This window comes from Aplidium turbinatum, chromosome 5 (assembly GCF_918807975.1).
Source record: "Aplidium turbinatum chromosome 5, kaAplTurb1.1, whole genome shotgun sequence".
NCBI classification, from domain to species: Eukaryota; Metazoa; Chordata; class Ascidiacea; order Aplousobranchia; family Polyclinidae; genus Aplidium; species Aplidium turbinatum.
The window spans coordinates 18,590,872-18,607,740 of record NC_137476.1 but is presented as its reverse complement, the minus strand read 5'-3'; the positions used below and the strand labels follow the sequence as shown (position 1 = coordinate 18,607,740).

The window sequence follows — 16,869 nt, the reverse complement described above, 5'->3', positions numbered from 1 at the left end:
TTACGTCATGTCTTTTCAATTCAAAATGAAGTTTAAAATTTATTCTTGTGTTCATAGTCGTAATCCTCCTTCAAAGCGGTATTACAAAGAACAATTTTCGATAAGGAGGGCATCAAGAATATGTCGACATGACTTTTAAGGTTTACGTCAGCTCCGGAGATCAGCAAAATATAAGGTTCTTATTATCGCGCTGGTAAACCACGGGAAATTTTTTCTCTAATAAACAGATTCCCGGAAAGCTAAACATTTTTTCCAGCCCTGGTAGAAAACAAGAGAAATTAAATAATATACCACTGTCTTGCACCAGTGGCGTAGCCAAGGGAGGAGGTTCGGGGGTTTCAACCTTTCAAATTGAATTTACGGATGTTAATACATTGTTTACAAGAAAAGTTTTAGCTTATGATGTAATTTCTCTTCAAACTGTGCAAGGATGTAAGCCATCTGCAACTGCTGAGATCGCTTGTTCGATCTAGATTAACATCTAACCAGCCATTCGTTATACAAAACTTGAATATATCAGAAATAGCCTAAAGTAACTTCATTGTCTCAAAGCTTTTTGTTTGACACTCATCAAGATGCATGACCTCTATGACGTTACATTTTCTAAAGTTTGGGTTGACTTCAGAGCATAAAAGTTAGTGACTTACCGGAATAAGATCGTTTTTTGAATCAACCAAGGAGAAAATTGATAAATAATAAAACTGTAATAATCTCGCAAAAAAAAAGCAATCAACCTATGCCTCTAAAACAAAGTTTGCCTAAGTTTAAACGAAACTGCATTAAAAGAGCGAATTTTGCCAATACCAAACATTCAAATATCTCAGTCTGGAATTAGCAACAAGAAAACATAAAGACTTAGCTTTATTTCCGAAAAATGCCAAAGAAAACATGATCATATCCTTTTGCTATGCCACCGGACAGCACCATTTTACAGAAATATTCATACCCACAACTTTGTTGAAAATGCTCTCAGAATGCACCAAATTGAAAGTAATTTTTCAAAATTTTCTGGGGGAGGCCCCCCAGACCCCCCGCCGCTAAGTGTCGCCTTCGGCAAACACGCCATCGGGCTTCGCCCGCCGGCTGTCAACACCCCCCCTTTCAAAATGTTTTACTATGCTACTGTCTTGCACTGTCAATATTTTGCCCCCCCAATGTTGAAGGTCTGGCGGCGCCACTGCCATTATTCTATTATTACCATATGGGTTAGGAATAAGTTGTCGCAATTTATAGCATAAAAGCGAGGTTAGGAAGTGTAGGTTGTTATTGATCGTTTAATGCCGATGTAAAGCCGCGATTTAGGCCTACTTACTTTGGATACTTGATGAGAGGCTACTTCAATCTTGCAAAAATAAGTCATCGTATTAATTAGTCAATTATTATTATCATTCCATAATACCTCATGAAGGCAAGTTGGCCATGGTGGCCAACGTACCCACCCACGAAATGGGCCAACTTTCCTGCATGGCAACCATATTATAAAAACTGAAATTTATGTCAAACTATCGAGCTTCTAACAACGGTTTCACCGTCAAACTAAGCCTTAATAACTACCCCAGCGCTGCAATCACTAAATAATAACCTTTCTTATTTAGTCAGAAAAACTCACTCCACATCTAAAAATTTTAAAAATCATAATTTTTCATACAAAAATCGTGCTCACATGTTTATACTGCTTGCTAGAGCCTCCCAACCTGGTGATAAGGTAGTTTCAACAGCACTTTCTCAGTAGCCTATGCGTATGATACGCAACAATAACTATTTTGCTTAAAAAATTATTTAGAGTGGGCCAACTTACCCGAGTCTCCCCTACCGTACTGTTTATGACTTAGCAAACAATAAGGGACGTTTGTTCGTTACTAGGGGAGTGTTATAGTCGTCATTTTATTTACGTAGATATTAAGTAACTTGTGACCTGCCTCACTACATAATTAGGCTACATTCAGCGTTTTCTGGTACAGACGCTGGAATTGATTACCATCGCACTGCGCGTGTAATCAATCAAGCGTTCTGTACCACTTCCTCAGTTGGTTGTTTTGCGTTTCTTTCTTAGGTAGCCTACTATATATTGCGTTGCTTTTATACACTGAATCAGTAAGTAGGCTACAAGAGGTAAATAGTTTTCTCACTTGGTTGGCTACTGCTGTTATTATTGTTTATTTTATTGGGAATGTCTAAAAATACAACCGAAACTTTTTGAAGATTTGCTGCAGTAGCACACAATAAGAAACTCAAAATTTCGACAATGTTTAATCTAACTGAGTTTATGGAAAGTCTTGAATGCGTTCGAAACAAATACAAAACTAAGGCTTTGTATTTTCAAACTCAAAACGTTAGAATTATCAAGAATCAGTCATTGAAATAGAAAATAAATTTTTTTAATAAATTTGTTTTTTCTATTTCAATGACTGATTCTTGATAATTCTAACATTTTGAATTTGAAAATACAAAGCCTTTGTTTTGCGTTTCTTACTTACTATATATTGCGTTGCTTTTACACACTGAATCAATAAGTAGACCACAAGAGGTAAATAGTTTTCTCACTTGGTTGGTGTTCCCGACAATTTTCACCAAATCAAACGTCATATAAAAACCGTTATGGTCTACTTAACCTAGCTGGCATCTTACGTCATGGAAATTGCTAGAAAATGTTCAAATATTGCACCATCGGTCGTAAGACCTGATGAAATATTGCATCACTACCTTTGAACACCGGTTTGAATTGCGTGACAATGTTGCGGGGGAGGGTCGCTACTCCTCACACCCGTTGGTCGACGTTGCCTTACATGCGAGAGTGGGAGCTCCCGATGTTGGGTTCCTCAGCGAAGGCAAGTCGACCCTTGTGTTCTATCAGAAACAACTTAGGTTTGCGGTACTTCGTTACGTACCACTTCTAGCAGTGCATTGCCTGTTAGTGTTTTGTGTAAATTTATATACCATAATGTGTGTAGACTAACTTAATCTTTTTTTCTAATCATTTTTTGTTATCATTGTGGCTACACACACCTACAATACACGCCACCAATCACGCATCACACAAAACAATTCTCATACCTCACCAAACACTAGTAACAGCGTGATGACAGAGAACAACCCAACAACTTCCATTTTAAAACCGGGTAAACGAGTCACCCAAGAATTTTGCAAATCTGCCCCTAAGGCATGGTTTGCTAATTTTAATAGAGTGTGCCAGAAGTGGAGCATAGTTGAGGATTCAGACAAGATTGAAGCTTTAATGTCTTGTCTGGATTCATCAACTATGATTGCAGTGCAACCACTTTTGGCAAGACAAAAACAATTCCCGGACATTCAAAGTTTTCTGATAAGCAAGTTCACAGAACCTTTATGTGACCAAATTCAGAAGTTAGTTTCTGTCAAGCAGTTAGGTGATGTAAAACCTTCGGAGTTTGTGGCTAACATGAGAGTAAATATCTCAGAGTCAGACATGTCGGACTCTGTGGTGAAGTCCATGTTGGTCGACAAACTTCCGCAAGAAGTTAAAATTGCATTGGCACCACTTCATGAGGCTTCATTGGAGGAGTATGCAATAGCAGCAGACCATGCTATGAAGCATACTGCCCCTTTATCTTTTGTGGGTGCTATAAACAAAGAGCCCCAGCAGTCTGAAATGGTTAGGGTAAATTTACAGCTGGAGTCATTGACTAAGTCAGTGCAAGAATTAATGAGGACTATTCCAAGCCAAGTTTCTTCCCAGAGAGCCGGTCCTCCACCTGCTCACTATGCACCAAAACCACAAGCTTCACACTCAAATTATTCTCGCGTGGCTAGAACACACAATATGATGTGTTTCTATCACCAACGGTTTGGTGCAAATGCTCGCAAATGTAACCCTCCTTGCTCTTTCCAGGGAAACTGGTAGGTTGCACTGCGAGATCGACTGTGCCCAGTGCAACAAAACTTCCATTTCATAAAAGTCACAGTCCACTTCTTCACATTAGGGATCACAAGTCAGGTTTATGCTTCATGATAGACAGTGGTGCTGAAATAAGCTTGGTTAGGCCGTATAAGTCTGAAAAACATTTAAAAACACATAGTCATTCTTTAGTGGGGGTGAATGGAACTTCCATTGCCACTTTTGGACATCGAACCATGAACTTGCAGTTTGGTGATAAAACTTCAAGGTTTCGGTGGATTTTTGTAGTGGCCGAAGTGTCTCAAAATATTCTTGGTGCTGATTTTCTCAAACATTTTAATTTATGCGTCGACTTCAGTCAATCTTGTCTGAGAAGTGTCAACCAGTCAATTGCATGGCCACTTTACCCAAAAATGGTGGCACATGTAGGTGCACCCAAAGCATTTGTAGCCACCAATTCCTTCTTACAAATTTTAGAAAAATATCCTGATTTAACGCGTCCACCAAACAAAGACAAACCAATCAAGCACAATATCACCCACACTATTGAAACCACTGGCTATCCTTGTTCCGCACGCGTTCGCCCTTTGTCACCTGAAAAATTAAAAGCGGCCAAAGAAGAAATTGACATGCTCCTTGAAGCAGGCATAATTAGTAGGTCCAACTCTAACTTTTCCTCAGCCCTGCATATGGTAGCCTACCTAAAGGAAACTCTGGTGTTTTTCGTCTATGTGGAGACTATCGTTCCTTAAACGTCCAAACAGTGCCTGATATGTATCCTACACCTTCGATCAATCAGTTGTTGCACAGATTGCAAGGTTCTTCTATCTTCAGTAAAATAGACTTAGTTCGAGCTTACCACCAAATCCCTTTGTCGTCCGAGTCAAGACATAAGACTGCCATCACAAGTCCTTTAGGTCTGTTTGAATATAATTTTATGCCTTTCGGATTAAGAAATGCTTCCAGCACCTTTCAACGCTTCATTGATCATGTCTGTCATGGTTTAACCAACGTAATGGCATATGTAGATGACATAATTATATTTTCTGAAAATGAGGAAGACCACAAAATGCATTTACATAAGTTATTCCGCAGGCTGGATGAGTATGGAATAATCATCAATCCTACAAAATCTGAATTTGGCAAGAGTGAATTACTGTTTTTAGGGCATCTGGTGTCTAAGGATGGTGTGCGACCCACCCCTGACAAGGTCAATGCAATTTCTGAATTTCCCTTGCCTGAAACAACAAAACAATTAAGACGTTATCTGGGCATGGTAAACTACTACCACAGATTCATACCACATGCAGCTCAATGCTTAGCACCCCTCAATGACTTGATTTCTGGTGAAACACGTGCGGATAAAAAGATTGTTTGGACTAAATGTGCAGAAAAAGCTTTTTTCGACAGCAAAGTAGTTTTGGCTGAAGCATAAATTTTGGTGTATCCACTGGAAAATGCTCCTTTAAGTATGATGGTTGATGCCAGTGACACAGCAATAGGTGGTGTGTTGCAAGTGAAAATTGATGGGTCCTGGTCTCCTGTAGCTTTCTTTTCGAGACGACTGGATAAGACACAGAAATCTTATTCTGCCTTTGATAGGGAGTTATTAGCGGCCTACAGTACTCTTAAACATTTCCATCATTATGTAGAAGGAAAGGATTTTACTCTTTTCACTGATCACAAACCTTTAGTAAGTGCATTCCTTTCCAGTAAGTGCATTCCTTTCCAAATCTAATCAATCTATCTTGAGGCGAGTCAGACAAATGAGCTACATCACAGAATTTACTTCAAACATCAAACACATTCAAGGGTCTGCAAATTTTACTGCTGATGCTCTTTCTCGAATTGAAAGTAATGGTGTGCTACATGTGCAAAGTGGCATTAATTTCTCCGAAGTGGCTGCAGCCCAAGAGTGTGATGAAGCTGTTCAGAGCATGCTCAACAATCTACAGGCATCTGGGCTGTTCTTAGACCAGTATGCTATTCCAGGTGTTCAAGATAAACTCATATGGTGTGACACTTCAACTGCTGTGGTTCGACCGGTAATTCCACTAAAATATAGAAAGATGGTCTTTGACCAGTTGCATTCATTAAGTCACCCTGGAGTAAGGGCTACTCATGATCTTATTTCGCGGCGTTTTGTGTGGCCAGGCATGCGAAAAGAGATTGCCAGCTGGGTAAAAGAGTGTCAGTCTTGTCAACGAAGCAAAGTCATTCGCCACAACATTGCTCCATTAAAGGATTTCAAAATGCCTCAGTCACGGTTTGAACACATTCACATTGACTTGGTAGGTCCCTTACCGGAATCAAGCGGCTATAAATACCTATTTACAGCAGTAGATCGTTTTACTCGTTGGCCAGTGGCAGTACCCTTGAAGAACATTTCTACAGAATCCGTAATAGATGCCTTTATGTATGGTTTTGTTTCACAGATGGGAGTGCCCAAAACTGTCACTTCTGACAGAGGAGCTCAGTTTGAATCAAATTTGTGGGGTCAGCTCATGAATTTCCTTGGTTGTCGTCGAAACAGAACTACTAGCTACCATCCGCAATGTAATGGCCTAGTAGAGAACATGCATAGACGACTGAAAGATGCTCTACGCAGTTATAACAACTCAGGTGATTGGTACCATAATCTACCCCTTGTGCTACTCTCTATGCGCAATACAGTCAAACAAGAGTTGAAATGTTCTCCAGCAGAACTTCTTTATGGTGCCTCCGTGGCCATGCCAGGATATTTTCAGGTTGAAGGAACTGCTGCTGCTGTTCCTCAGCATGAGTTTGTAAAGACGCTGAAAAATCATTTTAAAGACATTCAGCCTTTACCAACTCGACCCCACCCACAACACAAAAGCCATATTGACCCAGAGCTTATGTTATGTGAGTATGTATGGATTAGAAGAGATGCAACTACATTTCCTCTGCAGTCACGTTACACAGGTCCTTACCGGGTGATCTCTAGAAATGAAAAATATTTTACTTTAGACATTAAAGACAATAGGAAAACTGTATCCATTGATCGCTTAAAAGCTGCACATATGCCAGAGCTGAACAATCAGCCTACACCTAAATCTTCACCACCTCTGACTTCAGTGACACCGACCGCAACTACTGTTCGTCGCACGAGGTGTGGCCGTAATGTAACTCTTCCTGCACACCTCAATGATTATGTGCAAGTGTAAAGTCTGTCCTCTCACTGTATGTTCATACATACCATAGTTTCTTTGCTTGTAGTAGGAACTAGATTAGGACCAGTGCGAGGAAATATATCAGCTCTTTTCTTTTCAGGCAGTTGTAGATTCTCTTTCAGCAGGTATTTATTCTGGATGACCAATTCTCTAAAGACTCAACATGTGTTGTATATAACAGGACTGCATACACAGTTCATTTGTTTTATACACACTTTGTGTCTGATAGCTGCATGTTATTTCTAGTTCTCTTTGCAGAGGATTGTGGCCAACCCAGCCATGACATCTGTCTGTGGGCTAAGTCAAGCATGTAACTTTCCTAAACTCTTTAACGGTGCACACAATGCATTCAACCATTCGTAGTGATGATATCATTATGTCCTCTGTTGTACTCACTCATGTACTTGAGCATAATTGTACCACTCTGCATGTCTGTGGTGTTGTTTGGTACATCCGGAGTACCATTCGACGTTTGGAGAGTACTAAGATCCTCAATAGGCATCAAGTTCTCCCTTCCACATTGTTTTCTTCCATTTTTTCGTATACAAGCCATACTTCATTTTGACGATTGTTTGAGAACCGTTCATCCAGAAGTATCTTGACTGAGTAACCTCATCTTGACAGAATCTTGCCTTGTTTTTCTTTTGTCTATTCGCACGTACAATTACCTAATCATTGTACACATACTACATTTCATTGACATGGAACACACACTGTCACGCATCATGTTGTAGCAGTTGATTCGTTTATTTTTTTGTATGTTTGCAACACTTCTGTGTTGGAGTAGTTTTCACTCTAAGCAACCGCAATTATTGTTAACCCAGCAGCCGTCATGCTGTTATGTTTTGAGTAAGTTTGTGAGCATCATTTTTATTATTGTATGATAAGTCATTGTTTTATGTTTGAACCATTCGAAGTTAACTACTACGTCATTACCAGGGTAGACTTGGGCAGCAACCCCGTCGATAATTGCATTTGTTTACCTATCTTGTGCACGTTTAATGATCAACCGACAACACATAGTTTTGGCCGCATAATTTGAAAGAAAACTAGTGCTACAAACAAGACTGTTATAAAGATTCCTGCAAACGCATCAGTCCGAGCCACCATCATCTTCATCGAGAAGTCACGCCAAGAAGCATGTCGATGTTTGATCATTTCGTTTACTCATGATCTAATCATCTGGCGTCAAGTGATGTGGCGTTCCCTTTACAATTCTGCTTGCGTCTGAATAGTTCTGTCCGCTAGAGGCGCCAAGGCTGGAACGTGGCCGCGGATGAATACTAAACAGAGATTTTTGAAAACAACAACTCAGCGATCGGACGTGAAGGAAAGTGATGCACAAAAGACAATAAAGAAATGACATTCGGAAATCGGAACATGGCTACAAGGTTGAACCCGGACTATTGATTAAGGACATTTATTCTATTAAGTAATATTACTGTGTGTGTAACCTGGTCTGCCCTGGTGACCTTCATTTGTATTAGCTTCTACCATTGTTAATTAATGTTATTGTGTTTACTTTGAATTATTATACTACTTCTACAATGCTTACTTTAGTGTGGTATTAATAGACAGTGCACTCTAGAAGAGTTAAAGTTAGAACAACGCCCCTTCTGAGCTAGGAGTCGCATGTCGGTAGTGCTTAGCGTACACTATTCGACCACCTACAACCTATACGCCAAACTGGTGACCCCCGACGTTCAGAACAACGCAGGGCACTCTACCTTTGCGTGTCTCGGGCCAACCCAGCCCTCAGACACTGGTGGGGTGTTATGTGGCACGAAGCAGCTAAATCCGTTTTCAGGATTTTGCTGTACTTCGTTACGTACCACAAACCTAAGTTGTTTCTGATAGAACACAAGGGTCGACTTGCCTTCGCTGAGCAACCCAACATCGGGAGCTCCCACTCTCGCATGTAAGGCAACGGGTGTGAGGAGTAGCGACCCTCCCCCGCAATGTCTTTCATTATTGCGTCACAGTTACTGTCTACGTGCATTTGAGATATCGCAAATTATTCTAGTCATTCTTAAAATTGTTTGTTGGAAGTCAGTCGCATATTTAACTGTTTGCTTGGTGCTTACTAGCTGGACAAATTTTCCGTCTTTTATCTAAGTAATCTGTTCTGTAGTGACAAGTTTTAGTGGTGTACGGCGTTGCATCCAATTTCGACAGCTTTGAGGCTATTTTTACAGAAATACAATTTTGAATAGACGTTTCGAAGGAGTGTTTCTTTTTCGGTCATTACATACAGACGAACGGATCCGGGAACTTTATGTTACAATTTTCCCACGAAGAGATTATGGTTTACCGCTGTGACCAGTTGGCTACTACTGTTATTATTGTTTATTTTGTTGTAAATGTCTAAAAATACAACAGACATTTAACTGGCGTCGTCGGCAGGACTTTTTACAGAATTTCTACAGGAGTTTAGAAAACATGGAGAAACTGATCGTAGTCCTGCAACAACAAATTGCCAACCAAGAACGCCAGACGAAGGAGCAAATTGCCAGACAAGAAGAACGTCACCAAAAACAAGTAGGCTACAACGTCACCAAGAACAAGGTCACCAAGAACAGACGAAACTACTCATGGAGCAACTACGATAAATGCGAGCCCAAACTTCAAGACCACAACCAACAACAATACAACAGCAGGTATCTTTACCTAAGTTCCTAACGTTCGATACCACCACTGAACTGTGGGCAGACTATTGGAAGAGGTTTAACACTTTTGTAGCAGCATATTCAGTCCCACAAGACAAAATGCCGCAGGTTTTCCTCACGAATCAATCACCCACAATCTACAAAATATTAACAAATTTGGCTGCGCAGGAAGCAAACCCAAAGAAAGTCAACGATCTCACCATGAAGGAAATTACAAATTACATGGCTCAACAATTCGACTCAAAACGCTTCATCGTGAGGGAGCGATTCCGTTTCTGGAGCGAAATGAAGAGCAAGCCCGGTGAAACAGCTCAAGAACTGGCCGTCCGCATACGCCAAGCAGCTGCCACCTGTGACTTCTCGTCCATTTCAAATCCATTGGACGAAGCATTAGGCTACGTACTCGTTTTATTTATTCAATAGGTAACGAGGCGGTGCTTAAGGCGTTAATCAAAATCAGAGCTGATGAACTTACTTTCCAACGTGCGGTGGAGGTAGCATCAGAAACCGAAGAGGCAGCCAAGGTGGCCAAACTAAGGTAAGGACCATCAACAAACCTCCAAAAACTAGGCAGCTTACAGGTACTTTCTTTACTTCTAAAAATAAAGAATGCTATCGTTGTGGTTAAGGATGTGCCGATTAATAGGAATCGGCAGGTACCGGCAATTTTTGGAGAATCGGAATCGGCATAAAAAAAAAAATTGCCGATTCTTTATCAAAGTTTCCTAATCAAAAGTAGCGCGGGCGCGTGGAAATACCGATCAAAGAACGGCTTCTTTGAACAACCACATCAGCATTAACGAGCATTCGGAGAGCGGTAGTTTAAATTATGACGATTGTCCGCCATTTTGTAAACTCTTGCGAACGAATTTTTAGCACAGGTGGCCAGTGTTTTTTTTTAAGGTGTTTTGAGGGACCGAAACGGTGCCCCAAATTTCTCCAGCGGTTTCCAAAAATTTGGACTTGCATCTACAGTAGAAAAGTAATGGTTGTTTCTCGCTATGGCTATTTTTATGTATTTAAATGAGACACTTGCGGTCTCTTAAAACTACTTAGCGGTCACCCAAACCTTAAAAAAAACCTGCAGGTGGCAATATTTTTACGCCTCAACGGAACAGACTTACTCCAGCAACTGGAGAAAAGTTGATGTTATTGCATTTTAATTTGCATTGCATTTACGTGTCTTTAATTTTGAATATTAAAAAGCGGAAATGTTTTTTGTAATTAGTACTGTTTAATCGTTGTAAAATTCGTAGTCACTGAAAGTTGCTTAATGTTAATTTACTAAGCAATTTTTTTTGATTCTTCATAATTTGAAATACCAATCTTTTTTGTTGATAGCATTTTTTGCCCACGGACACTTTATCCTTTTGACCTGGAAGTAACCTACTAAATTCATCATCTTCCTAGAACTTCAAGACAGAATCAATAATCTCTTGAGTGAAAGTCCTTTGTTGACGTGGTTGAGGTTTTGGAAGATTGGTTTGGGTGACACTAAATGAGTTGTAGGCCTATCAGGAGTTTAAAAAGAGACAACCCGATATGAAGATTAGTTTGTCAAAATTTTGCACATTAAGGCCAAAATGGTGCGTTTTGGCAGGAGCTTCCGGAACCCATTCAGTTTGTGTTTGTCTAATTCATGAGAATCCCAATTTAACGTTGTAACCGTTGTATACGACGTTGTAACCGGTCACGGAATTGGTTTTAACGTCTCCATTCAGTCAGCTGTTTAAACTGTGCTACCCATCCTTCCTTCACCTTAAAAAATACATGGTACACTTACTACAGCAAACTACCTCATTTCTACTCAAATATCCCACTTCATATTTGGAAGCTAGAATTAAGAAAGCCAAGAAAGTTACCTTTTATTTAAGCCAATTTGCAGAAAAATCAAAGTAAAGTGTTTTTTTGGTATAAACGATCAAAGTTTCGTCATGCATGACTGATCACAAATAGTCATGTGTGAAAGTAGCCACTTGGTGGCCTGTAGTGATATAAAAACAAACAAAAAATATATCTTTTCAGAATCTCCTTACTTTGGATAACTCGTATGCATTGGAATTTTCAAGTTACCATATGAAACACCTTCATAATAGGCAGGGTTGCCATCGACATGGACCCAAAAATAAGGACAGCCGAAAAAATAGATTAGCATTTAAAAAAAGTTTTTGGACATACTTTGTATTTATACGAGCCGTCACATCAGTTTCCATACTTTTTGCCAGAAATAATCTACTCCAGCAACTCCTTGTTATCAGAACTTGCTTCATGAATCTCTCGGCAGCTCAGGTATAGTTTATCTTTATTTGTAGCTGAGATTTGACTGTTATTTAACTAAGTCTGTTCCTTTCCTTGGTCCACTGCACCGAAACAAGAGAAAACACTCTTTCCACAAGCGCATTGCTGACCAGAAGGGAGAAAATGATGCTCACCAGCATGTAGAGCAGCGGAAAAGAGTTGTTTCCGGTAAAGATCTTCATCCACTTGGCCTCAGGTTCATCCTTTCTGAACACATCATCTGGAATCTTCTTGAGCAGCGCGTTAACACCCGAGACCTCATCGAACAGCTCATCTTTCATTGCCATTACCCATTAGTGGATCAACTTGCTTTGCCAACGCCTTGACTTTCTCGTATTCGATTGCTTGATCTTTCAGCAGGGTCCAGTTGATGTGCGTTAGATGCTTCTCAAATCCTTGTTGATATATTCCAAAGTAATGGCGTAGAACTTCTGGAAGCTTGCTTTGAGACCCTTAACATGATCTTGATCGACTGCTCTTAGTAGTTCGTCTGTTGTTGCTCCGAAAAACCCTGAACACTGGCGTTGCAATATTTTGATCTTGAAGATTCAATTATCTCTGCCACTTCTGCAAACAATGTAGTTGACTTTTGCAGGAGTAACAGTCGTTTATTGAAGAGCAAGAGAGCTCTGTGGAGGAATGATACGATGATCAGTGGTTCTTCTGATTTAAAGAAATCCTCCAATATTCTTGGTGGATATTTCAGCGAAAGAAAATGCGCTTTGAGTGGTTCCCAGAAATCGATCATTCGCTCGAGTACAGCATCAAGTGTGGTCCATCGAGTCGGCGTTTGTGTTGGTAGAGTCGAGCAGTTCCCGCACAGCAAACAATGTCGGCTGATCGTTGGCCAACGGTCGCGAACGTCGCGGTCGGCTTTTCGCCGCAAAACAACCATTTGCCAACTAACATTATCTCTTTAACTGGACAAAGAATCAGTAAAAAAGGGTACAACATGTTATAATTTGGTGATATAAACCACATAAAACATTTTTTTTACCAAATATATATTGTGTAAAACTTGGTTGTGGACACAATGCTAAGACAATGGTGGGCCAACGTCGCATTTGTCGTCGTGGGCATTCAGTTGAAAACCAACCTCCAGCCACCGATTGTTTATTTTGATATTTCGGGTGAAATAATCTTACATAATGAAAAGTACCCATTACAATTCTGTGAATTGAAGCTTTTATAAATTTTTACTTCAACAAACGTCAATATCATAAATAGGTTGTTAACACAACGTTGAACCAACGAAGAACCAACGTCACGTACGTCACCGTGGGCATTCGGTTGTCAGCCAACCTTTTGAGAATAAATCTCAACTTTGGTGTTTCTGGCAAACGAATTAAGAGATATGGCAAGTATGTATCATAATTCTGTGAAATGAAGAATTTTTAAAGTTCATTTCAACAAAAATTTAATATGACTAATATAGTTGTTGACGCGACGTTGTGCCAATGGTGGACCCCACAGCGCGTTCGTCGCCGTGGGCATTCGGTTGTGAACCAACCTTTCTACAACAAATATCATTTTTCGTATTCACAACAAAATAATTCGAAGCATTGGCCAGTATATGTTACAATTTGACGAAATTAAAGTGAACAAAGGTTTATTCTAACAAAAACGCTATGTAAAAAATAGTTTGTTGACGCGACGTTGAGCCAATGGTGGGCCCCACAGCGCGTTCGTCGCCGTGGGCATTCGGTTGTGAATCAACCTTTCTACAACAAATATCATTTTTCGTATTCACAACAAAATAATTCGAAGTATTGGCCAGTATATGCTACAATTTGACGAAATTAAAGTGAACAAAGGTTTATTCTAACAAAAACGCTATGTAAAAAATAGTTTGTTGACGCGACGTTGAGCCAATGGTGGCCCCACGGCGCGTTCGTCGCCGTGGGCATTCGGTTGTGAACCAACCTTTCTACAACAAATATCATTTTTCGTATTCACAACAAAATAATTCGAAGTATTGGCCAGTATATGCTACAATTTGACGAAATTAAAGTGAACAAAGGTTTATTCTAACAAAAACGCTATGTAAAAAATAGTTTGTTGACGCGACGTTGAGCCAATGGTGGCCCCACGGCGCGTTCGTCGCCGTGGGCATTCGGTTGTGAACCAACCTTTCTACAACAAATATCATTTTTCGTATTCACAACAAAATAATTCGAAGTATTGGCCAGTATATGTTACAATTTGACGAAATTAAAGTGAACAAAGGTTTATTCTAACAAAAACGCTATATAAAAATATTTTGTTGAAGTGACGTTGGGTCAATGGTGGGCCCCACAGCGCGTTCGTCGCCGTGGGCATTCGGTTGTGAATCAACCTTTCTACGACAAATATCATTTTTCGTATTCACAACAAAATAATTCGAAGCATTGGCCAGTATATGCTACAATTTGACGAAATTAAAGTAAACAAACGTTTATTCTAACAAAAACGCTATATAAAAATAGTTTGTTGACGCGGCGTTGAGCCAATGGTGGGCCCCACAGCGCGTTTGTCGCCGTGGGCATTCGGTTGTGAGCAAACCTTTTGCCAAAAAATCTTAATTTTATTTTATTTATTTATTTGCAATCGGACTCAAAGTCCATAGAATTCAAAATGCTTAGCCTACGCAATTGAATCAAATAGTTTTCAATTAGAGAAAACACAAGTCTCACGAAACAAAGTGTTACAATCACTCATACAAATAGCCTATATTAAAATGTTGCATGACCAAGTGCTGCATAAATTTGATTAAAGAAATTCATCTTTTGATAAACGTTTTTACAGCTTTTCAATAGTTTATAAGTCAGTAAATCGGTTGGATATCGGAAATTTTTGAAAATGAAATATAAGCCGTCGCCAAAAATTCATATAAAAATAATATTTTGTTGAAAATACAACCAAGAAAACTCAAAATGCAAAAATTTTGTCTTGTTTGAGGATAAGGATTTTCGTTAGCCTACATCTGCCGTATTTAACGTTTGACTAGAATTAACTACATCAAAATAAAATAATTTAATTTGGACCAAAAAAATGATTTCATCATGTTTTTACAGTAACCGCAAATATCCCCCATAAAGTAGCCTACAAATGATCATATGAATGTTTGTGGTGGGCAAAACTATTTCTCAACCATTCAGACTTTCGAGTGTTCAATACAAATTACTTCCTTTAGCCACAAAACTTGTTGGTCTCATCTCGTTTGCTTCGAATTTTCGAAGTATTTCGTTTCGACCTAAAAGTTTCTATTGAAAAGCAAAGTCCAATTTTTTCACATTCATCCAATGTTTGAAGACGTTGAATCAATGTAAGATGCCTGATTTTGTTCGCCAGTGATTTAACCCAAATAGAAATGTGGTTTAATTAAATCCAAAGTTTGATTGAATTGAATTAAGTTTAACTACTAGATTCACCCGGACAACAGAGCAGAAATTGATTTTCATTGATTCAACGTTCACAGATGTTGATACAAAAGCATGCTTTGCTGGCTGGCAATAAACAGCTCTTTGTTAATTAGGTCATGCATTGGTGTTAATTAGGTCATCCTCTTCTTTTTTCACTTTTTTCCCATGCTGCCCTGCTTTCAAATTTATTCACAGTGAGTTGTGACGGCTTGAGGGCTTGTACGAATTACAAAGATAATATTGCGGTGCTTTGGTATGTCAGCAAGGTCCAACCAATGAAATTGCGAAAGATTTTAAGCCTACAAGCTCCAGCCTCGAATACTATCATTAGTCGCCTGGAAAAGCGTTGGTGAGTGTATACTAGGTACTGCATATCGCTGTTTTTATTGTTGTTAGCATTTTTGATAAAGCATGAGATGGTTCAATTAGTTCAATGTAGTAGCCTACTATAATTAATTATAATGCAATACCGATACATAATTATTCATAAATTTAGATTTTAGGACACACCTGGGTGTGTACTGTGCAGTGCATTGATTTTTGTGTTAGTTTCGATAATACTAAATAGCTTATCTCCTGTTTTTTCGATGAAGTCAACTTTTTGTAGCAAGCTTGCGCGGTGCGTTTTTTGTAAGGATTCTGAAAGTAACGAAAAGGTTCCAGATGCTTGTTTAATAGATCAATGAAAAGTCAATTCAATACCATTACTTATTTTAAGTCAGTTTGTTTTAAATGGACACTGGTAAGCAAAATGTTTCCTCCTACATTGATAAAAAAAGCTCACCCTCAATAATTTGTTTATTTTTATGTCGCCAGTTTTGTGGCTCAGACTACTGTCTTGTATCGCAATTTTGCAATTTTGGTACGATCTAATTGATTAAAAGCAATTAGTTTTAACATAAAATCTAAAAAAACACTAAATTATTGGGTCAAGTTTTTGTTAGGTCATTAAGGTCATTTTCACATTTTAAAGTAAATTGTTTTGAATATTCAGGTCGATGAAAACTTGCTCTATTTGTGAGGAATAGGCTGATGATGATATGATGATGGATGATGGTGATGACGGATGATGATGAGGCTACATCAGATTTCGATAATCCTGTTTCACTACAAGCACAAGCATGGTCAGCTTAAGCATTATCCCTTTACCTTATGTTTCTTTTTCAACAAACTCTCAGTTTTTAATGAATAATAACTACAGACAAAGCTTCTGTAGTTAATTTAATGCAAGGTTGCATGAAAAAGGTGTTTATTACAGTGACGAAAAATCATAATTTTGTATTTGTAATAGAAGTAATTCGCAAAATCTTTGAAGAAATGATTTCAAAGTTTATTTGTAGCAGGATAATTCTCATTTTCTTTTCCAGACTGTTGTAATCAATGTAATTCTGAGTTTATCCATGGGAGATACTTTCAGAACTTTTTCAATGTGATTAGTT

The 16,869-nt window shown here is 39.0% G+C and overlaps 1 long non-coding RNA gene across 1 annotated transcript in view; it reads left to right on the top strand.

Annotated features, from left to right (window-relative positions):
- The window catches only part of LOC145770113 (uncharacterized), a 29,092-nt gene extending 13,309 nt beyond the window's left edge, over positions 1-15,783 (top strand). The window contains exons 2-3 of the long non-coding RNA XR_014289132.1: positions 10,155-10,269; positions 15,693-15,783. This is a non-coding gene — a long non-coding RNA (uncharacterized LOC145770113). The remainder of the gene's footprint in view (positions 1-10,154; positions 10,270-15,692) is intronic.
- The last annotated feature ends 1,086 nt before the right edge of the window (positions 15,784-16,869 follow it).